At 41.0% G+C, this 19423-nt stretch overlaps 10 non-coding genes across 10 annotated transcripts; 5 read left to right on the top strand and 5 right to left on the bottom strand.

Annotated features, from left to right (window-relative positions):
- Nucleotides 1-294: 294 nt before the first annotated feature.
- LOC140066486 (U6 spliceosomal RNA) lies at nucleotides 295-401 on the top strand. The gene has a single exon (XR_011848328.1). It is a non-coding gene; the product is annotated as a U6 spliceosomal RNA (small nuclear RNA).
- Nucleotides 402-3289: 2888 nt separating this feature from the next.
- Nucleotides 3290-3396, bottom strand: LOC140066566 (U6 spliceosomal RNA). Its single transcript, XR_011848407.1, has one exon. It is a non-coding gene; the product is annotated as a U6 spliceosomal RNA (small nuclear RNA).
- Nucleotides 3397-4291: 895 nt separating this feature from the next.
- Nucleotides 4292-4398, top strand: LOC140066485 (U6 spliceosomal RNA). Its single transcript, XR_011848327.1, has one exon. It is a non-coding gene; the product is annotated as a U6 spliceosomal RNA (small nuclear RNA).
- Nucleotides 4399-7284: 2886 nt separating this feature from the next.
- LOC140066550 (U6 spliceosomal RNA) lies at nucleotides 7285-7391 on the bottom strand. The gene has a single exon (XR_011848391.1). It is a non-coding gene; the product is annotated as a U6 spliceosomal RNA (small nuclear RNA).
- Nucleotides 7392-8286: 895 nt separating this feature from the next.
- LOC140066484 (U6 spliceosomal RNA) lies at nucleotides 8287-8393 on the top strand. Its single transcript, XR_011848326.1, has one exon. It is a non-coding gene; the product is annotated as a U6 spliceosomal RNA (small nuclear RNA).
- Nucleotides 8394-11281: 2888 nt separating this feature from the next.
- LOC140066565 (U6 spliceosomal RNA) lies at nucleotides 11282-11388 on the bottom strand. The gene has a single exon (XR_011848406.1). It is a non-coding gene; the product is annotated as a U6 spliceosomal RNA (small nuclear RNA).
- An 895-nt stretch (nucleotides 11389-12283) lies between these two features.
- Nucleotides 12284-12390, top strand: LOC140066483 (U6 spliceosomal RNA). The gene has a single exon (XR_011848325.1). It is a non-coding gene; the product is annotated as a U6 spliceosomal RNA (small nuclear RNA).
- Nucleotides 12391-15277: 2887 nt separating this feature from the next.
- Nucleotides 15278-15384, bottom strand: LOC140066549 (U6 spliceosomal RNA). The gene has a single exon (XR_011848390.1). It is a non-coding gene; the product is annotated as a U6 spliceosomal RNA (small nuclear RNA).
- An 895-nt stretch (nucleotides 15385-16279) lies between these two features.
- Nucleotides 16280-16386, top strand: LOC140066481 (U6 spliceosomal RNA). Its single transcript, XR_011848323.1, has one exon. It is a non-coding gene; the product is annotated as a U6 spliceosomal RNA (small nuclear RNA).
- A 2887-nt stretch (nucleotides 16387-19273) lies between these two features.
- Nucleotides 19274-19380, bottom strand: LOC140066548 (U6 spliceosomal RNA). The gene has a single exon (XR_011848389.1). It is a non-coding gene; the product is annotated as a U6 spliceosomal RNA (small nuclear RNA).
- Nucleotides 19381-19423: the final 43 nt, after the last annotated feature.

Genomic DNA, 19423 nt, shown 5'->3' with positions numbered 1-19423 from the left:
GTTTGGGGTTTCCCTTTGTTTTTACCTTTTTCCCGCCCTTTTTACAAGACAAAGACCGGTGCTCCCAGCATCCTCTGGGGCTATTTATCTATTTTGCATATTCTGTTTAATACGTTTGTGTCGTTTTATTTGCACTTTTATATATTTAAGAAGGAAAACTCTAGACAGTTGTGGAGAATGAGAGTTATGATCCAATGAAGATGATGGGTGTAATGTATATGGAGTGACCTCTCCATAATGTATAACTCCCCCCCTCCGGGGACTATATATACTGATGGGGGAGGCCAGGGGTCTGTGCTCGCTTCGGCAGCACATATACTAAAATTGGAACGATACAGAGAAGATTAGCATGGCCCCTGCGCAAGGATGACACACAAATTCGTGAAGCGTTCCATATTTTACAGCATTGATGAGGAAAAAGCTTTAATCTAAAGTCTATACGGACTGACTGGAGAGGTACAAATGCTTAGGGTCTGTTCGCATTGAGGATTGTGCTACAGATTTTCCGTCACCCTCTTTGAAGTCTATAGGAGGCCATTGTGTCTGCCAGTTTCCACATGAAGTTACTCGCCCTATATCCCGAGCAGAATCAGCGAGGATTCCTCTCACAATATGGGGAATGCCAGACACATTGATAATTAATGCCAAGTGAATGCAGCCTTAACCCCTTCATGACCGCCGTAATGACTTTTACGAAGATGTATCAGAAGAAGATTGCAGGACATCGGGTTCTGCTGGTACCGGGCCGTGTTCTCACAGCCAAACCCTGCCACTAACACCTGGGATCAGGATCATATCCCGGGTGTTTAACCCCATCACCCCCCTCCCTGCAGCAACGATCATGGCGTGCCAAAGGTGTCGCGCAGCAGTCGCGCAGAAGGACCCTAGGATTTCCTATAGGATAGCTGTCTTGATGGGTGTCTGTTAAAGATAATATTAAGCAGCATAGTACATTATATAAGAGTTCAGTCAGTGCCCTCTCACAAAGCAAATAAAAAAACCCACAAAAAACGCCCACCCCCCCAAAAAAAACAAAAAGTAAAACCACACACATTTTGTACCTCCAAATTTGTACCAACCCAGACTACAAACCTACAATAGTTTTGATCCCGTATGCCAAAAAACGGGAAAAAAAAAGATGCCCAAATTTACATTTTTAACCCTTTACCGACATGTGACGTAATAGTATGTCACATGCCGTAATAGTATGTCACATGCCGGCCTCACAGGCTGAGCCCTCTCCATAGCCAGTAAGTCTTTGTTGCATATTGCAGCAAAGACTTATCGGTAACACCCACGGTCGGTGCTGGCAAAGCTTCGGGCGGCTTCAAAAAAATGGCAGCACATGGGAGCCGCCATCTTGCCGAGGATTGTTTCTCCCCATGACGTCATCGAGGAGCGGCGATCTGTCGCCATGCTGAGTCTGTCTTGTTTTAACCCTTTCATTACAATGTGCCCTCAGCACATAGTAATGAATGAGGAGGAAAATCCCGATATACTGCCATACTGTAGTATGGCAGAACATGATGGGATAGATCAGACAACCTCTTGTTAAAGTACCCTAGGGAGTCTGAAAAAAAAAGTAAAAAAAAAAAAAAAGATAATAAATAAATAAATAAAAGCTCTAATCACCCCCCTTTCCCTAGAGCTGATATAAATAATCAGTAAAAATCATAAATACATTAGGTATTGCTGTGTCAGAAAATGCCCGATCTATCAAAATAAAATAACGGGTTCTCACTGCGTTTAACCCCATAACAAAAAATTGCGGCCAAAGTCGAAAATGGCACTTTTTTGCCATTTCAAAAAATATTAAAAATTCTTTAAAAAGTGATCAAAAGGCCGTCATGGTAGCAGTGAAAATGTCATCAAAAGTCGCAAAAAAATGACACCACCCACAGGTCCATACACAGAAATATGAAAAAGTTATTAGCGCCAGATGCAAAAATCCTTTTTTCTTTTGTACAGGAGGTTTTAATTTTTGTAAATGTATGAACACATTATAAAACCTATACAAATTTGTAATCCCTGTTATCGTACTGACCCAAAGAATAAAGTAGACATGTTATTTGGGGCGCACAGTGAAATCCGTAAAATCCAAGCCCACAAGAAAATGGTGTAAATGTGGGTTTTTATTTACCAATTTCACTGCATTTGGAATTTTTTTCCCGCTTCCCAGTACATGGCATGGAATATTCAATACCATTACTATGAAGTGTAATTTGTTATGCAGAAAACAAGCCGTCACGCAGGTCTTTACATGGAAAAATAAAAAAAGTTATAGATTTTTGAAGGTGAGGAGTGAAAAATAGAAATGAAAAAACAAAAAAGGGCTAGGTCGTTAAGGGGTTAATTATCCATCACCACACAAAAAATTATCTTAATCAGGATCAAAAAACTTTATGATCCCCAAGTGTGTACAAATAAAATGTGCGGGTCTTTTAGCAAAAAATAAGACCTCAAACTAAGGCTATATTCACACGAATGTATGGGGGGCGTATATACGGCCGACGTATATATGGGCGATATACGTCCCCCATACATCACAATGGGCTCACGGCACCCAACAGGCGGGCAGCGGCCATCTGAATGTAGCCTAAGAAAAAAATCCCTTTTGATTTGGTGTGGCTGTAAAGTGTATTGACCTAGAGAACTTTTTAAAATGTTATTTTGATTTGATGATAAAGGCGGAATATTTTTATTAAAAACCATGTCAGATTTGCGCTCTTTCTTTAAATCCGCTGTTTTGGCGGGAAAACTGGCATTAACGTGGAAAATGAGTGCAGAGAAAGGGTTAAAATATCAACACTGAATTTCCCATCAACAAATCTGTGGCGCAAACCTCACACAAACGCACCCCAAGACCTCACATTTAGGCGGATGAGTTTGAAATACAATTTTGGGGAAAAGCCAGGGGCAGATGTGGCGCGCAGTTTGTGTACATGATACAGGGTCGCTCACATGACATGTAAAAACTTACTTTCTGAGGTAAAATCATGAGGTAAATAATGTATTATTGTACAAAATGGTGTCTATCGCAAAACCGTAACGATTTATTACCTTAATAATGAAAAAACTGTATGAAGCACGGTGCCGACATGAGAAATTGGTGCAAAATATGTTACAGTCTCGCTCACATGACATGTAAAAACCTACTTTCTGAGGTAAAATCTTGAGGTAAATAATGTATTATTGTACAAAATGGTGTCTATAGCAAAAACTTAGCGATTTATTACCTTAATAATGAAAAAAACTGAATGAAGGACGGCGCAGACATGAGAAATTGGTGCAAAATATGGAACGCTTCACGAATTTGCGTGTCATCCTTGCGCAGTGGCCATGCTAATCTTCTCTGTATCGTTCCAATTTTAGTATATGTGCTGCCGAAGCGAGCACAGACCCCTGGCCTCCCCCATCAGTATATATAGTCCCCGGAGGGGGGGAGTTATACATTATGGAGAGATCTTCTTCAGGATTTACACCAGGAACCTATAATATATGACAACCCTCATTCTATAACGTTTCTATAGTTTCTTCATTTATTATCGGGCAACTTATAGGTAACGGGGATATGGGATATTCAACGCTGTGACACCAGAAGATGCAAATTTGCCAGTCCCAGAGGATCCTGGGAGAAGAGGCGGGTCAATCGAGGAAAAGTGGGAAGGACCTGATACCCGAAGGACCTGAAGGACCCCAGAACAGACACCTATGACTTATTCATACCCCAAACCCGAAAATGAAAGCCTCAGAAAAACCCTATGAGCTAATAGTAATAATAATACAAACCCCAGTACAGACCCCAAATCACATCTGAACAAATACATATCCTAGACCAGACCCTCTAAATAAACAGCAGAATATAGACCCCAAACTACAGATAACAAGACCCGTCAGAGTCTCAGAGTCCGAAATAACTGCAGCCCCCGGATGAGATAATACAGTATTCAGACCGGACCCTGGAAACCACAGACCCAACAAAGGGAAACAAGGGAATGTTTGGGGTTTCCCTTTGTTTTTACCTTTTTCCCGCCCTTTTTACAAGACAAAGACCGGTGCTCCCAGCATCCTCTGGGGCTATTTATCTATTTTGCATATTCTGTTTAATACGTTTGTGTCGTTTTATTTGCACTTTTATATATTTAAGAAGGAAAACTCTAGACAGTTGTGGAGAATGAGAGTTATGATCCAATGAAGATGATGGGTGTAATGTATATGGAGTGACCTCTCCATAATGTATAACTCCCCCCCTCCGGGGACTATATATACTGATGGGGGAGGCCAGGGGTCTGTGCTCGCTTCGGCAGCACATATACTAAAATTGGAACGATACAGAGAAGATTAGCATGGCCCCTGCGCAAGGATGACACGCAAATTCGTGAAGCGTTCCATATTTTACAGCATTGATGAGGAAAAAGCTTTAATCTAAAGTCTATACGGACTGACTGGAGAGGTACAAATGCTTAGGGTCTGTTCGCATTGAGGATTGTGCTACAGATTTTCCGTCACCCTCTTTGAAGTCTATAGGAGGCCATTGTGTCTGCCAGTTTCCACATGAAGTTACTCGCCCTATATCCCGAGCAGAATCAGCGAGGATTCCTCTCACAATATGGGGAATGCCAGACACATTGATAATTAATGCCAAGTGAATGCAGCCTTAACCCCTTCATGACCGCCGTAATGACTTTTACGAAGATGTATCAGAAGAAGATTGCAGGACATCGGGTTCTGCTGGTACCGGGCCGTGTTCTCACAGCCAAACCCTGCCACTAACACCTGGGATCAGGATCATATCCCGGGTGTTTAACCCCATCACCCCCCTCCCTGCAGCAACGATCATGGCGTGCCAAAGGTGTCGCGCAGCAGTCGCGCAGAAGGACCCTAGGATTTCCTATAGGATAGCTGTCTTGATGGGTGTCTGTTAAAGATAATATTAAGCAGCATAGTACATTATATAAGAGTTCAGTCAGTGCCCTCTCACAAAGCAAATAAAAAAACCCACAAAAAACGCCCACCCCCCCAAAAAAAACAAAAAGTAAAACCACACACATTTTGTACCTCCAAATTTGTACCAACCCAGACTACAAACCTACAATAGTTTTGATCCCGTATGCCAAAAAACGGGAAAAAAAAAGATGCCCAAATTTACATTTTTAACCCTTTACCGACATGTGACGTAATAGTATGTCACATGCCGTAATAGTATGTCACATGCCGGCCTCACAGGCTGAGCCCTCTCCATAGCCAGTAAGTCTTTGTTGCATATTGCAGCAAAGACTTATCGGTAACACCCACGGTCGGTGCTGGCAAAGCTTCGGGCGGCTTCAAAAAAATGGCAGCACATGGGAGCCGCCATCTTGCCGAGGATTGTTTCTCCCCATGACGTCATCGAGGAGCGGCGATCTGTCGCCATGCTGAGTCTGTCTTGTTTTAACCCTTTCATTACAATGTGCCCTCAGCACATAGTAATGAATGAGGAGGAAAATCCCGATATACTGCCATACTGTAGTATGGCAGAACATGATGGGATAGATCAGACAACCTCTTGTTAAAGTACCCTAGGGAGTCTGAAAAAAAAAGTAAAAAAAAAAAAAGATAATAAATAAATAAATAAAAGCTCTAATCACCCCCCTTTCCCTAGAGCTGATATAAATAATCAGTAAAAATCATAAATACATTAGGTATTGCTGTGTCAGAAAATGCCCGATCTATCAAAATAAAATAACGGGTTCTCACTGCGTTTAACCCCATAACAAAAAATTGCGGCCAAAGTCGAAAATGGCACTTTTTTGCCATTTCAAAAAATATTAAAAATTCTTTAAAAAGTGATCAAAAGGCCGTCATGGTAGCAGTGAAAATGTCATCAAAAGTCGCAAAAAAATGACACCACCCACAGGTCCATACACAGAAATATGAAAAAGTTATTAGCGCCAGATGCAAAAATCCTTTTTTCTTTTGTACAGGAGGTTTTAATTTTTGTAAATGTATGAACACATTATAAAACCTATACAAATTTGTAATCCCTGTTATCGTACTGACCCAAAGAATAAAGTAGACATGTTATTTGGGGCGCACAGTGAAATCCGTAAAATCCAAGCCCACAAGAAAATGGTGTAAATGTGGGTTTTTATTTACCAATTTCACTGCATTTGGAATTTTTTTCCCGCTTCCCAGTACATGGCATGGAATATTCAATACCATTACTATGAAGTGTAATTTGTTATGCAGAAAACAAGCCGTCACGCAGGTCTTTACATGGAAAAATAAAAAAAGTTATAGATTTTTGAAGGTGAGGAGTGAAAAATAGAAATGAAAAAACAAAAAAGGGCTAGGTCGTTAAGGGGTTAATTATCCATCACCACACAAAAAATTATCTTAATCAGGATCAAAAAACTTTATGATCCCCAAGTGTGTACAAATAAAATGTGCGGGTCTTTTAGCAAAAAATAAGACCTCAAACTAAGGCTATATTCACACGAATGTATGGGGGGCGTATATACGGCCGACGTATATATGGGCGATATACGTCCCCCATACATCACAATGGGCTCACGGCACCCAACAGGCGGGCAGCGGCCATCTGAATGTAGCCTAAGAAAAAAATCCCTTTTGATTTGGTGTGGCTGTAAAGTGTATTGACCTAGAGAACTTTTTAAAATGTTATTTTGATTTGATGATAAAGGCGGAATATTTTTATTAAAAACCATGTCAGATTTGCGCTCTTTCTTTAAATCCGCTGTTTTGGCGGGAAAACTGGCATTAACGTGGAAAATGAGTGCAGAGAAAGGGTTAAAATATCAACACTGAATTTCCCATCAACAAATCTGTGGCGCAAACCTCACACAAACGCACCCCAAGACCTCACATTTAGGCGGATGAGTTTGAAATACAATTTTGGGGAAAAGCCAGGGGCAGATGTGGCGCGCAGTTTGTGTACATGATACAGGGTCGCTCACATGACATGTAAAAACTTACTTTCTGAGGTAAAATCATGAGGTAAATAATGTATTATTGTACAAAATGGTGTCTATCGCAAAACCGTAACGATTTATTACCTTAATAATGAAAAAACTGTATGAAGCACGGTGCCGACATGAGAAATTGGTGCAAAATATGTTACAGTCTCGCTCACATGACATGTAAAAACCTACTTTCTGAGGTAAAATCTTGAGGTAAATAATGTATTATTGTACAAAATGGTGTCTATAGCAAAAACTTAGCGATTTATTACCTTAATAATGAAAAAAACTGAATGAAGGACGGCGCAGACATGAGAAATTGGTGCAAAATATGGAACGCTTCACGAATTTGCGTGTCATCCTTGCGCAGGGGCCATGCTAATCTTCTCTGTATCGTTCCAATTTTAGTATATGTGCTGCCGAAGCGAGCACAGACCCCTGGCCTCCCCCATCAGTATATATAGTCCCCGGAGGGGGGGAGTTATACATTATGGAGAGATCTTCTTCAGGATTTACACCAGGAACCTATAATATATGACAACCCTCATTCTATAACGTTTCTATAGTTTCTTCATTTATTATCGGGCAACTTATAGGTAACGGGGATATGGGATATTCAACGCTGTGACACCAGAAGATGCAAATTTGCCAGTCCCAGAGGATCCTGGGAGAAGAGGCGGGTCAATCGAGGAAAAGTGGGAAGGACCTGATACCCGAAGGACCTGAAGGACCCCAGAACAGACACCTATGACTTATTCATACCCCAAACCCGAAAATGAAAGCCTCAGAAAAACCCTATGAGCTAATAGTAATAATAATACAAACCCCAGTACAGACCCCAAATCACATCTGAACAAATACATATCCTAGACCAGACCCTCTAAATAAACAGCAGAATATAGACCCCAAACTACAGATAACAAGACCCGTCAGAGTCTCAGAGTCCGAAATAACTGCAGCCCCCGGATGAGATAATACAGTATTCAGACCGGACCCTGGAAACCACAGACCCAACAAAGGGAAACAAGGGAATGTTTGGGGTTTCCCTTTGTTTTTACCTTTTTCCCGCCCTTTTTACAAGACAAAGACCGGTGCTCCCAGCATCCTCTGGGGCTATTTATCTATTTTGCATATTCTGTTTAATACGTTTGTGTCGTTTTATTTGCACTTTTATATATTTAAGAAGGAAAACTCTAGACAGTTGTGGAGAATGAGAGTTATGATCCAATGAAGATGATGGGTGTAATGTATATGGAGTGACCTCTCCATAATGTATAACTCCCCCCCTCCGGGGACTATATATACTGATGGGGGAGGCCAGGGGTCTGTGCTCGCTTCGGCAGCACATATACTAAAATTGGAACGATACAGAGAAGATTAGCATGGCCCCTGCGCAAGGATGACACGCAAATTCGTGAAGCGTTCCATATTTTACAGCATTGATGAGGAAAAAGCTTTAATCTAAAGTCTATACGGACTGACTGGAGAGGTACAAATGCTTAGGGTCTGTTCGCATTGAGGATTGTGCTACAGATTTTCCGTCACCCTCTTTGAAGTCTATAGGAGGCCATTGTGTCTGCCAGTTTCCACATGAAGTTACTCGCCCTATATCCCGAGCAGAATCAGCGAGGATTCCTCTCACAATATGGGGAATGCCAGACACATTGATAATTAATGCCAAGTGAATGCAGCCTTAACCCCTTCATGACCGCCGTAATGACTTTTACGAAGATGTATCAGAAGAAGATTGCAGGACATCGGGTTCTGCTGGTACCGGGCCGTGTTCTCACAGCCAAACCCTGCCACTAACACCTGGGATCAGGATCATATCCCGGGTGTTTAACCCCATCACCCCCCTCCCTGCAGCAACGATCATGGCGTGCCAAAGGTGTCGCGCAGCAGTCGCGCAGAAGGACCCTAGGATTTCCTATAGGATAGCTGTCTTGATGGGTGTCTGTTAAAGATAATATTAAGCAGCATAGTACATTATATAAGAGTTCAGTCAGTGCCCTCTCACAAAGCAAATAAAAAAACCCACAAAAAACGCCCACCCCCCCAAAAAAAACAAAAAGTAAAACCACACACATTTTGTACCTCCAAATTTGTACCAACCCAGACTACAAACCTACAATAGTTTTGATCCCGTATGCCAAAAAACGGGAAAAAAAAAGATGCCCAAATTTACATTTTTAACCCTTTACCGACATGTGACGTAATAGTATGTCACATGCCGTAATAGTATGTCACATGCCGGCCTCACAGGCTGAGCCCTCTCCATAGCCAGTAAGTCTTTGTTGCATATTGCAGCAAAGACTTATCGGTAACACCCACGGTCGGTGCTGGCAAAGCTTCGGGCGGCTTCAAAAAAATGGCAGCACATGGGAGCCGCCATCTTGCCGAGGATTGTTTCTCCCCATGACGTCATCGAGGAGCGGCGATCTGTCGCCATGCTGAGTCTGTCTTGTTTTAACCCTTTCATTACAATGTGCCCTCAGCACATAGTAATGAATGAGGAGGAAAATCCCGATATACTGCCATACTGTAGTATGGCAGAACATGATGGGATAGATCAGACAACCTCTTGTTAAAGTACCCTAGGGAGTCTGAAAAAAAAAGTAAAAAAAAAAAAAAAGATAATAAATAAATAAATAAAAGCTCTAATCACCCCCCTTTCCCTAGAGCTGATATAAATAATCAGTAAAAATCATAAATACATTAGGTATTGCTGTGTCAGAAAATGCCCGATCTATCAAAATAAAATAACGGGTTCTCACTGCGTTTAACCCCATAACAAAAAATTGCGGCCAAAGTCGAAAATGGCACTTTTTTGCCATTTCAAAAAATATTAAAAATTCTTTAAAAAGTGATCAAAAGGCCGTCATGGTAGCAGTGAAAATGTCATCAAAAGTCGCAAAAAAATGACACCACCCACAGGTCCATACACAGAAATATGAAAAAGTTATTAGCGCCAGATGCAAAAATCCTTTTTTCTTTTGTACAGGAGGTTTTAATTTTTGTAAATGTATGAACACATTATAAAACCTATACAAATTTGTAATCCCTGTTATCGTACTGACCCAAAGAATAAAGTAGACATGTTATTTGGGGCGCACAGTGAAATCCGTAAAATCCAAGCCCACAAGAAAATGGTGTAAATGTGGGTTTTTATTTACCAATTTCACTGCATTTGGAATTTTTTTCCCGCTTCCCAGTACATGGCATGGAATATTCAATACCATTACTATGAAGTGTAATTTGTTATGCAGAAAACAAGCCGTCACGCAGGTCTTTACATGGAAAAATAAAAAAAGTTATAGATTTTTGAAGGTGAGGAGTGAAAAATAGAAATGAAAAAACAAAAAAGGGCTAGGTCGTTAAGGGGTTAATTATCCATCACCACACAAAAAATTATCTTAATCAGGATCAAAAAACTTTATGATCCCCAAGTGTGTACAAATAAAATGTGCGGGTCTTTTAGCAAAAAATAAGACCTCAAACTAAGGCTATATTCACACGAATGTATGGGGGGCGTATATACGGCCGACGTATATATGGGCGATATACGTCCCCCATACATCACAATGGGCTCACGGCACCCAACAGGCGGGCAGCGGCCATCTGAATGTAGCCTAAGAAAAAAATCCCTTTTGATTTGGTGTGGCTGTAAAGTGTATTGACCTAGAGAACTTTTTAAAATGTTATTTTGATTTGATGATAAAGGCGGAATATTTTTATTAAAAACCATGTCAGATTTGCGCTCTTTCTTTAAATCCGCTGTTTTGGCGGGAAAACTGGCATTAACGTGGAAAATGAGTGCAGAGAAAGGGTTAAAATATCAACACTGAATTTCCCATCAACAAATCTGTGGCGCAAACCTCACACAAACGCACCCCAAGACCTCACATTTAGGCGGATGAGTTTGAAATACAATTTTGGGGAAAAGCCAGGGGCAGATGTGGCGCGCAGTTTGTGTACATGATACAGGGTCGCTCACATGACATGTAAAAACTTACTTTCTGAGGTAAAATCATGAGGTAAATAATGTATTATTGTACAAAATGGTGTCTATCGCAAAACCGTAACGATTTATTACCTTAATAATGAAAAAACTGTATGAAGCACGGTGCCGACATGAGAAATTGGTGCAAAATATGTTACAGTCTCGCTCACATGACATGTAAAAACCTACTTTCTGAGGTAAAATCTTGAGGTAAATAATGTATTATTGTACAAAATGGTGTCTATAGCAAAAACTTAGCGATTTATTACCTTAATAATGAAAAAAACTGAATGAAGGACGGCGCAGACATGAGAAATTGGTGCAAAATATGGAACGCTTCACGAATTTGCGTGTCATCCTTGCGCAGTGGCCATGCTAATCTTCTCTGTATCGTTCCAATTTTAGTATATGTGCTGCCGAAGCGAGCACAGACCCCTGGCCTCCCCCATCAGTATATATAGTCCCCGGAGGGGGGGAGTTATACATTATGGAGAGATCTTCTTCAGGATTTACACCAGGAACCTATAATATATGACAACCCTCATTCTATAACGTTTCTATAGTTTCTTCATTTATTATCGGGCAACTTATAGGTAACGGGGATATGGGATATTCAACGCTGTGACACCAGAAGATGCAAATTTGCCAGTCCCAGAGGATCCTGGGAGAAGAGGCGGGTCAATCGAGGAAAAGTGGGAAGGACCTGATACCCGAAGGACCTGAAGGACCCCAGAACAGACACCTATGACTTATTCATACCCCAAACCCGAAAATGAAAGCCTCAGAAAAACCCTATGAGCTAATAGTAATAATAATACAAACCCCAGTACAGACCCCAAATCACATCTGAACAAATACATATCCTAGACCAGACCCTCTAAATAAACAGCAGAATATAGACCCCAAACTACAGATAACAAGACCCGTCAGAGTCTCAGAGTCCGAAATAACTGCAGCCCCCGGATGAGATAATACAGTATTCAGACCGGACCCTGGAAACCACAGACCCAACAAAGGGAAACAAGGGAATGTTTGGGGTTTCCCTTTGTTTTTACCTTTTTCCCGCCCTTTTTACAAGACAAAGACCGGTGCTCCCAGCATCCTCTGGGGCTATTTATCTATTTTGCATATTCTGTTTAATACGTTTGTGTCGTTTTATTTGCACTTTTATATATTTAAGAAGGAAAACTCTAGACAGTTGTGGAGAATGAGAGTTATGATCCAATGAAGATGATGGGTGTAATGTATATGGAGTGACCTCTCCATAATGTATAACTCCCCCCCTCCGGGGACTATATATACTGATGGGGGAGGCCAGGGGTCTGTGCTCGCTTCGGCAGCACATATACTAAAATTGGAACGATACAGAGAAGATTAGCATGGCCCCTGCGCAAGGATGACACGCAAATTCGTGAAGCGTTCCATATTTTACAGCATTGATGAGGAAAAAGCTTTAATCTAAAGTCTATACGGACTGACTGGAGAGGTACAAATGCTTAGGGTCTGTTCGCATTGAGGATTGTGCTACAGATTTTCCGTCACCCTCTTTGAAGTCTATAGGAGGCCATTGTGTCTGCCAGTTTCCACATGAAGTTACTCGCCCTATATCCCGAGCAGAATCAGCGAGGATTCCTCTCACAATATGGGGAATGCCAGACACATTGATAATTAATGCCAAGTGAATGCAGCCTTAACCCCTTCATGACCGCCGTAATGACTTTTACGAAGATGTATCAGAAGAAGATTGCAGGACATCGGGTTCTGCTGGTACCGGGCCGTGTTCTCACAGCCAAACCCTGCCACTAACACCTGGGATCAGGATCATATCCCGGGTGTTTAACCCCATCACCCCCCTCCCTGCAGCAACGATCATGGCGTGCCAAAGGTGTTGCGCAGCAGTCGCGCAGAAGGACCCTAGGATTTCCTATAGGATAGCTGTCTTGATGGGTGTCTGTTAAAGATAATATTAAGCAGCATAGTACATTATATAAGAGTTCAGTCAGTGCCCTCTCACAAAGCAAATAAAAAAACCCACAAAAAACGCCCACCCCCCCAAAAAAAACAAAAAGTAAAACCACACACATTTTGTACCTCCAAATTTGTACCAACCCAGACTACAAACCTACAATAGTTTTGATCCCGTATGCCAAAAAACGGGAAAAAAAAAGATGCCCAAATTTACATTTTTAACCCTTTACCGACATGTGACGTAATAGTATGTCACATGCCGTAATAGTATGTCACATGCCGGCCTCACAGGCTGAGCCCTCTCCATAGCCAGTAAGTCTTTGTTGCATATTGCAGCAAAGACTTATCGGTAACACCCACGGTCGGTGCTGGCAAAGCTTCGGGCGGCTTCAAAAAAATGGCAGCACATGGGAGCCGCCATCTTGCCGAGGATTGTTTCTCCCCATGACGTCATCGAGGAGCGGCGATCTGTCGCCATGCTGAGTCTGTCTTGTTTTAACCCTTTCATTACAATGTGCCCTCAGCACATAGTAATGAATGAGGAGGAAAATCCCGATATACTGCCATACTGTAGTATGGCAGAACATGATGGGATAGATCAGACAACCTCTTGTTAAAGTACCCTAGGGAGTCTGAAAAAAAAAGTAAAAAAAAAAAAAAGATAATAATTAAATAAATAAAAGCTCTAATCACCCCCCTTTCCCTAGAGCTGATATAAATAATCAGTAAAAATCATAAATACATTAGGTATTGCTGTGTCAGAAAATGCCCGATCTATCAAAATAAAATAACGGGTTCTCACTGCGTTTAACCCCATAACAAAAAATTGCGGCCAAAGTCGAAAATGGCACTTTTTTGCCATTTCAAAAAATATTAAAAATTCTTTAAAAAGTGATCAAAAGGCCGTCATGGTAGCAGTGAAAATGTCATCAAAAGTCGCAAAAAAATGACACCACCCACAGGTCCATACACAGAAATATGAAAAAGTTATTAGCGCCAGATGCAAAAATCCTTTTTTCTTTTGTACAGGAGGTTTTAATTTTTGTAAATGTATGAACACATTATAAAACCTATACAAATTTGTAATCCCTGTTATCGTACTGACCCAAAGAATAAAGTAGACATGTTATTTGGGGCGCACAGTGAAATCCGTAAAATCCAAGCCCACAAGAAAATGGTGTAAATGTGGGTTTTTATTTACCAATTTCACTGCATTTGGAATTTTTTTCCCGCTTCCCAGTACATGGCATGGAATATTCAATACCATTACTATGAAGTGTAATTTGTTATGCAGAAAACAAGCCGTCACGCAGGTCTTTACATGGAAAAATAAAAAAAGTTATAGATTTTTGAAGGTGAGGAGTGAAAAATAGAAATGAAAAAACAAAAAAGGGCTAGGTCGTTAAGGGGTTAATTATCCATCACCACACAAAAAATTATCTTAATCAGGATCAAAAAACTTTATGATCCCCAAGTGTGTACAAATAAAATGTGCGGGTCTTTTAGCAAAAAATAAGACCTCAAACTAAGGCTATATTCACACGAATGTATGGGGGGCGTATATACGGCCGACGTATATATGGGCGATATACGTCCCCCATACATCACAATGGGCTCACGGCACCCAACAGGCGGGCAGCGGCCATCTGAATGTAGCCTAAGAAAAAAATCCCTTTTGATTTGGTGTGGCTGTAAAGTGTATTGACCTAGAGAACTTTTTAAAATGTTATTTTGATTTGATGATAAAGGCGGAATATTTTTATTAAAAACCATGTCAGATTTGCGCTCTTTCTTTAAATCCGCTGTTTTGGCGGGAAAACTGGCATTAACGTGGAAAATGAGTGCAGAGAAAGGGTTAAAATATCAACACTGAATTTCCCATCAACAAATCTGTGGCGCAAACCTCACACAAACGCACCCCAAGACCTCACATTTAGGCGGATGAGTTTGAAATACAATTTTGGGGAAAAGCCAGGGGCAGATGTGGCGCGCAGTTTGTGTACATGATACAGGGTCGCTCACATGACATGTAAAAACTTACTTTCTGAGGTAAAATCATGAGGTAAATAATGTATTATTGTACAAAATGGTGTCTATCGCAAAACCGTAACGATTTATTACCTTAATAATGAAAAAACTGTATGAAGCACGGTGCCGACATGAGAAATTGGTGCAAAATATGTTACAGTCTCGCTCACATGACATGTAAAAACCTACTTTCTGAGGTAAAATCTTGAGGTAAATAATGTATTATTGTACAAAATGGTGTCTATAGCAAAAACTTAGCGATTTATTACCTTAATAATGAAAAAAACTGAATGAAGGACGGCGCAGACATGAGAAATTGGTGCAAAATATGGAACGCTTCACGAATTTGCGTGTCATCCTTGCGCAGGGGCCATGCTAATCTTCTCTGTATCGTTCCAATTTTAGTATATGTGCTGCCGAAGCGAGCACAGACCCCTGGCCTCCCCCATCAGTATATATAGTCCCCGGAGGGGGGGAGTTATACATTATGGAGAGATCTTCTTCAGGATTTACACCAGGAACCTATAATATATGACAACCCTCATTCTATAACGTTTCTATAGTTTCTTCATTTATTATCGGGCAACTTATAGGTAACGGGGATATGGGATATTCAACGCTGTGACACCAGAAGATGCAAATTTGCCAGTCCCAGAGGATCCTGGGAGAAGAGGCGGGTCAATCGAGGAAAAGTGGGAAGGACCTGATACCCGAAGGACCTGAAGGACCCCAGAACAGACACCTATGACTTATTCATACCCCAAACCCGAAAATGAAAGCCTCAGAAAAACCCTATGAGCTAATAGTAATAATAATACAAACCCCAGTACAGACCCCAAATCACATCTGAACAAATACATATCCTAGACCAGACCCTCTAAATAAACAGCAGAATATAGACCCCAAACTACAGATAACAAGACCCGTCAGAGTCTCAGAGTCCGAAATAACTGCAGCCCCCGGATGAGATAATACAGTATTCAGACCGGACCCTGGAAACCACAGACCCAACAAAGGGAAACAAGGGAATGTTTGGGGTTTCCCTTTGTTTTTACCTTTTTCCCGCCCTTTTTACAAGACAAAGACCGGTGCTCCCAGCATCCTCTGGGGCTATTTATCTATTTTGCATATTCTGTTTAATACGTTTGTGTCGTTTTATTTGCACTTTTATATATTTAAGAAGGAAAACTCTAGACAGTTGTGGAGAATGAGAGTTATGATCCAATGAAGATGATGGGTGTAATGTATATGGAGTGACCTCTCCATAATGTATAACTCCCCCCCTCCGGGGACTATATATACTGATGGGGGAGGCCAGGGGTCTGTGCTCGCTTCGGCAGCACATATACTAAAATTGGAACGATACAGAGAAGATTAGCATGGCCCCTGCGCAAGGATGACACGCAAATTCGTGAAGCGTTCCATATTTTACAGCATTGATGAGGAAAAAGCTTTAATCTAAAGTCTATACGGACTGACTGGAGAGGTACAAATGCTTAGGGTCTGTTCACATTGAGGATTGTGCTACAGATTTTCCATCACCCTCTTTGAAGTCTATAGGAGGCCATTGTGTCTGCCAGTTTCCACATGAAGTTACTCGCCCTATATCCCGAGCAGAATCAGCGAGGATTCCTCTCACAATATGGGGAATGCCAGACACATTGATAATTAATGCCAAGTGAATGCAGCCTTAACCCCTTCATGACCGCCGTAATGACTTTTACGAAGATGTATCAGAAGAAGATTGCAGGACATCGGGTTCTGCTGGTACCGGGCCGTGTTCTCACAGCCAAACCCTGCCACTAACACCTGGGATCAGGATCATATCCCGGGTGTTTAACCCCATCACCCCCCTCCCTGCAGCAACGATCATGGCGTGCCAAAGGTGTCGCGCAGCAGTCGCGCAGAAGGACCCTAGGATTTCCTATAGGATAGCTGTCTTGATGGGTGTCTGTTAAAGATAATATTAAGCAGCATAGTACATTATATAAGAGTTCAGTCAGTGCCCTCTCACAAAGCAAATAAAAAAACCCACAAAAAACGCCCACCCCCCCAAAAAAAACAAAAAGTAAAACCACACACATTTTGTACCTCCAAATTTGTACCAACCCAGACTACAAACCTACAATAGTTTTGATCCCGTATGCCAAAAAACGGGAAAAAAAAAGATGCCCAAATTTACATTTTTAACCCTTTACCGACATGTGACGTAATAGTATGTCACATGCCGTAATAGTATGTCACATGCCGGCCTCACAGGCTGAGCCCTCTCCATAGCCAGTAAGTCTTTGTTGCATATTGCAGCAAAGACTTATCGGTAACACCCACGGTCGGTGCTGGCAAAGCTTCGGGCGGCTTCAAAAAAATGGCAGCACATGGGAGCCGCCATCTTGCCGAGGATTGTTTCTCCCCATGACGTCATCGAGGAGCGGCGATCTGTCGCCATGCTGAGTCTGTCTTGTTTTAACCCTTTCATTACAATGTGCCCTCAGCACATAGTAATGAATGAGGAGGAAAATCCCGATATACTGCCATACTGTAGTATGGCAGAACATGATGGGATAGATCAGACAACCTCTTGTTAAAGTACCCTAGGGAGTCTGAAAAAAAAAGTAAAAAAAAAAAAAAGATAATAATTAAATAAATAAAAGCTCTAATCACCCCCCTTTCCCTAGAGCTGATATAAATAATCAGTAAAAATCATAAATACATTAGGTATTGCTGTGTCAGAAAATGCCCGATCTATCAAAATAAAATAACGGGTTCTCACTGCGTTTAACCCCATAACAAAAAATTGCGGCCAAAGTCGAAAATGGCACTTTTTTGCCATTTCAAAAAATATTAAAAATTCTTTAAAAAGTGATCAAAAGGCCGTCATGGTAGCAGTGAAAATGTCATCAAAAGTCGCAAAAAAATGACACCACCCACAGGTCCATACACAGAAATATGAAAAAGTTATTAGCGCCAGATGCAAAAATCCTTTTTTCTTTTGTACAGGAGGTTTTAATTTTTGTAAATGTATGAACACATTATAAAACCTATACAAATTTGTAATCCCTGTTATCGTACTGACCCAAAGAATAAAGTAGACATGTTATTTGGGGCGCACAGTGAAATCCGTAAAATCCAAGCCCACAAGAAAATGGTGTAAATGTGGGTTTTTATTTACCAATTTCACTGCATTTGGAATTTTTTTCCCGCTTCCCAGTACATGGCATGGAATATTCAATACCATTACTATGAAGTGTAATTTGTTATGCAGAAAACAAGCCGTCACGCAGGTCTTTACATGGAAAAATAAAAAAAGTTATAGATTTTTGAAGGTGAGGAGTGAAAAATAGAAATGAAAAAACAAAAAAGGGCTAGGTCGTTAAGGGGTTAATTATCCATCACCACACAAAAAATTATCTTAATCAGGATCAAAAAACTTTATGATCCCCAAGTGTGTACAAATAAAATGTGCGGGTCTTTTAGCAAAAAATAAGACCTCAAACTAAGGCTATATTCACACGAATGTATGGGGGGCGTATATACGGCCGACGTATATATGGGCGATATACGTCCCCCATACATCACAATGGGCTCACGGCACCCAACAGGCGGGCAGCGGCCATCTGAATGTAGCCTAAGAAAAAAATCCCTTTTGATTTGGTGTGGCTGTAAAGTGTATTGACCTAGAGAACTTTTTAAAATGTTATTTTGATTTGATGATAAAGGCGGAATATTTTTATTAAAAACCATGTCAGATTTGCGCTCTTTCTTTAAATCCGCTGTTTTGGCGGGAAAACTGGCATTAACGTGGAAAATGAGTGCAGAGAAAGGGTTAAAATATCAACACTGAATTTCCCATCAACAAATCTGTGGCGCAAACCTCACACAAACGCACCCCAAGACCTCACATTTAGGCGGATGAGTTTGAAATACAATTTTGGGGAAAAGCCAGGGGCAGATGTGGCGCGCAGTTTGTGTACATGATACAGGGTCGCTCACATGACATGTAAAAACTTACTTTCTGAGGTAAAATCATGAGGTAAATAATGTATTATTGTACAAAATGGTGTCTATCGCAAAACCGTAACGATTTATTACCTTAATAATGAAAAAACTGTATGAAGCACGGTGCCGACATGAGAAATTGGTGCAAAATATGTTACAGTCTCGCTCACATGACATGTAAAAACCTACTTTCTGAGGTAAAATCTTGAGGTAAATAATGTATTATTGTACAAAATGGTGTCTATAGCAAAAACTTAGCGATTTATTACCTTAATAATGAAAAAAACTGAATGAAGGACGGCGCAGACATGAGAAATTGGTGCAAAATATGGAACGCTTCACGAATTTGCGTGTCATCCTTGCGCAGGGGCCATGCTAATCTTCTCTGTATCGTTCCAATTTTAGTATATGTGCTGCCGAAGCGAGCACAGACCCCTGGCCTCCCCCATCAGTATATATAGTCCCCGGAGGG

Source organism: Engystomops pustulosus, chromosome 6 (genome assembly GCF_040894005.1).
Source record: "Engystomops pustulosus chromosome 6, aEngPut4.maternal, whole genome shotgun sequence".
Taxonomy (NCBI): Eukaryota; Metazoa; Chordata; class Amphibia; order Anura; family Leptodactylidae; genus Engystomops; species Engystomops pustulosus.
This window is presented reverse-complemented; position numbering and strand designations above follow the sequence as displayed.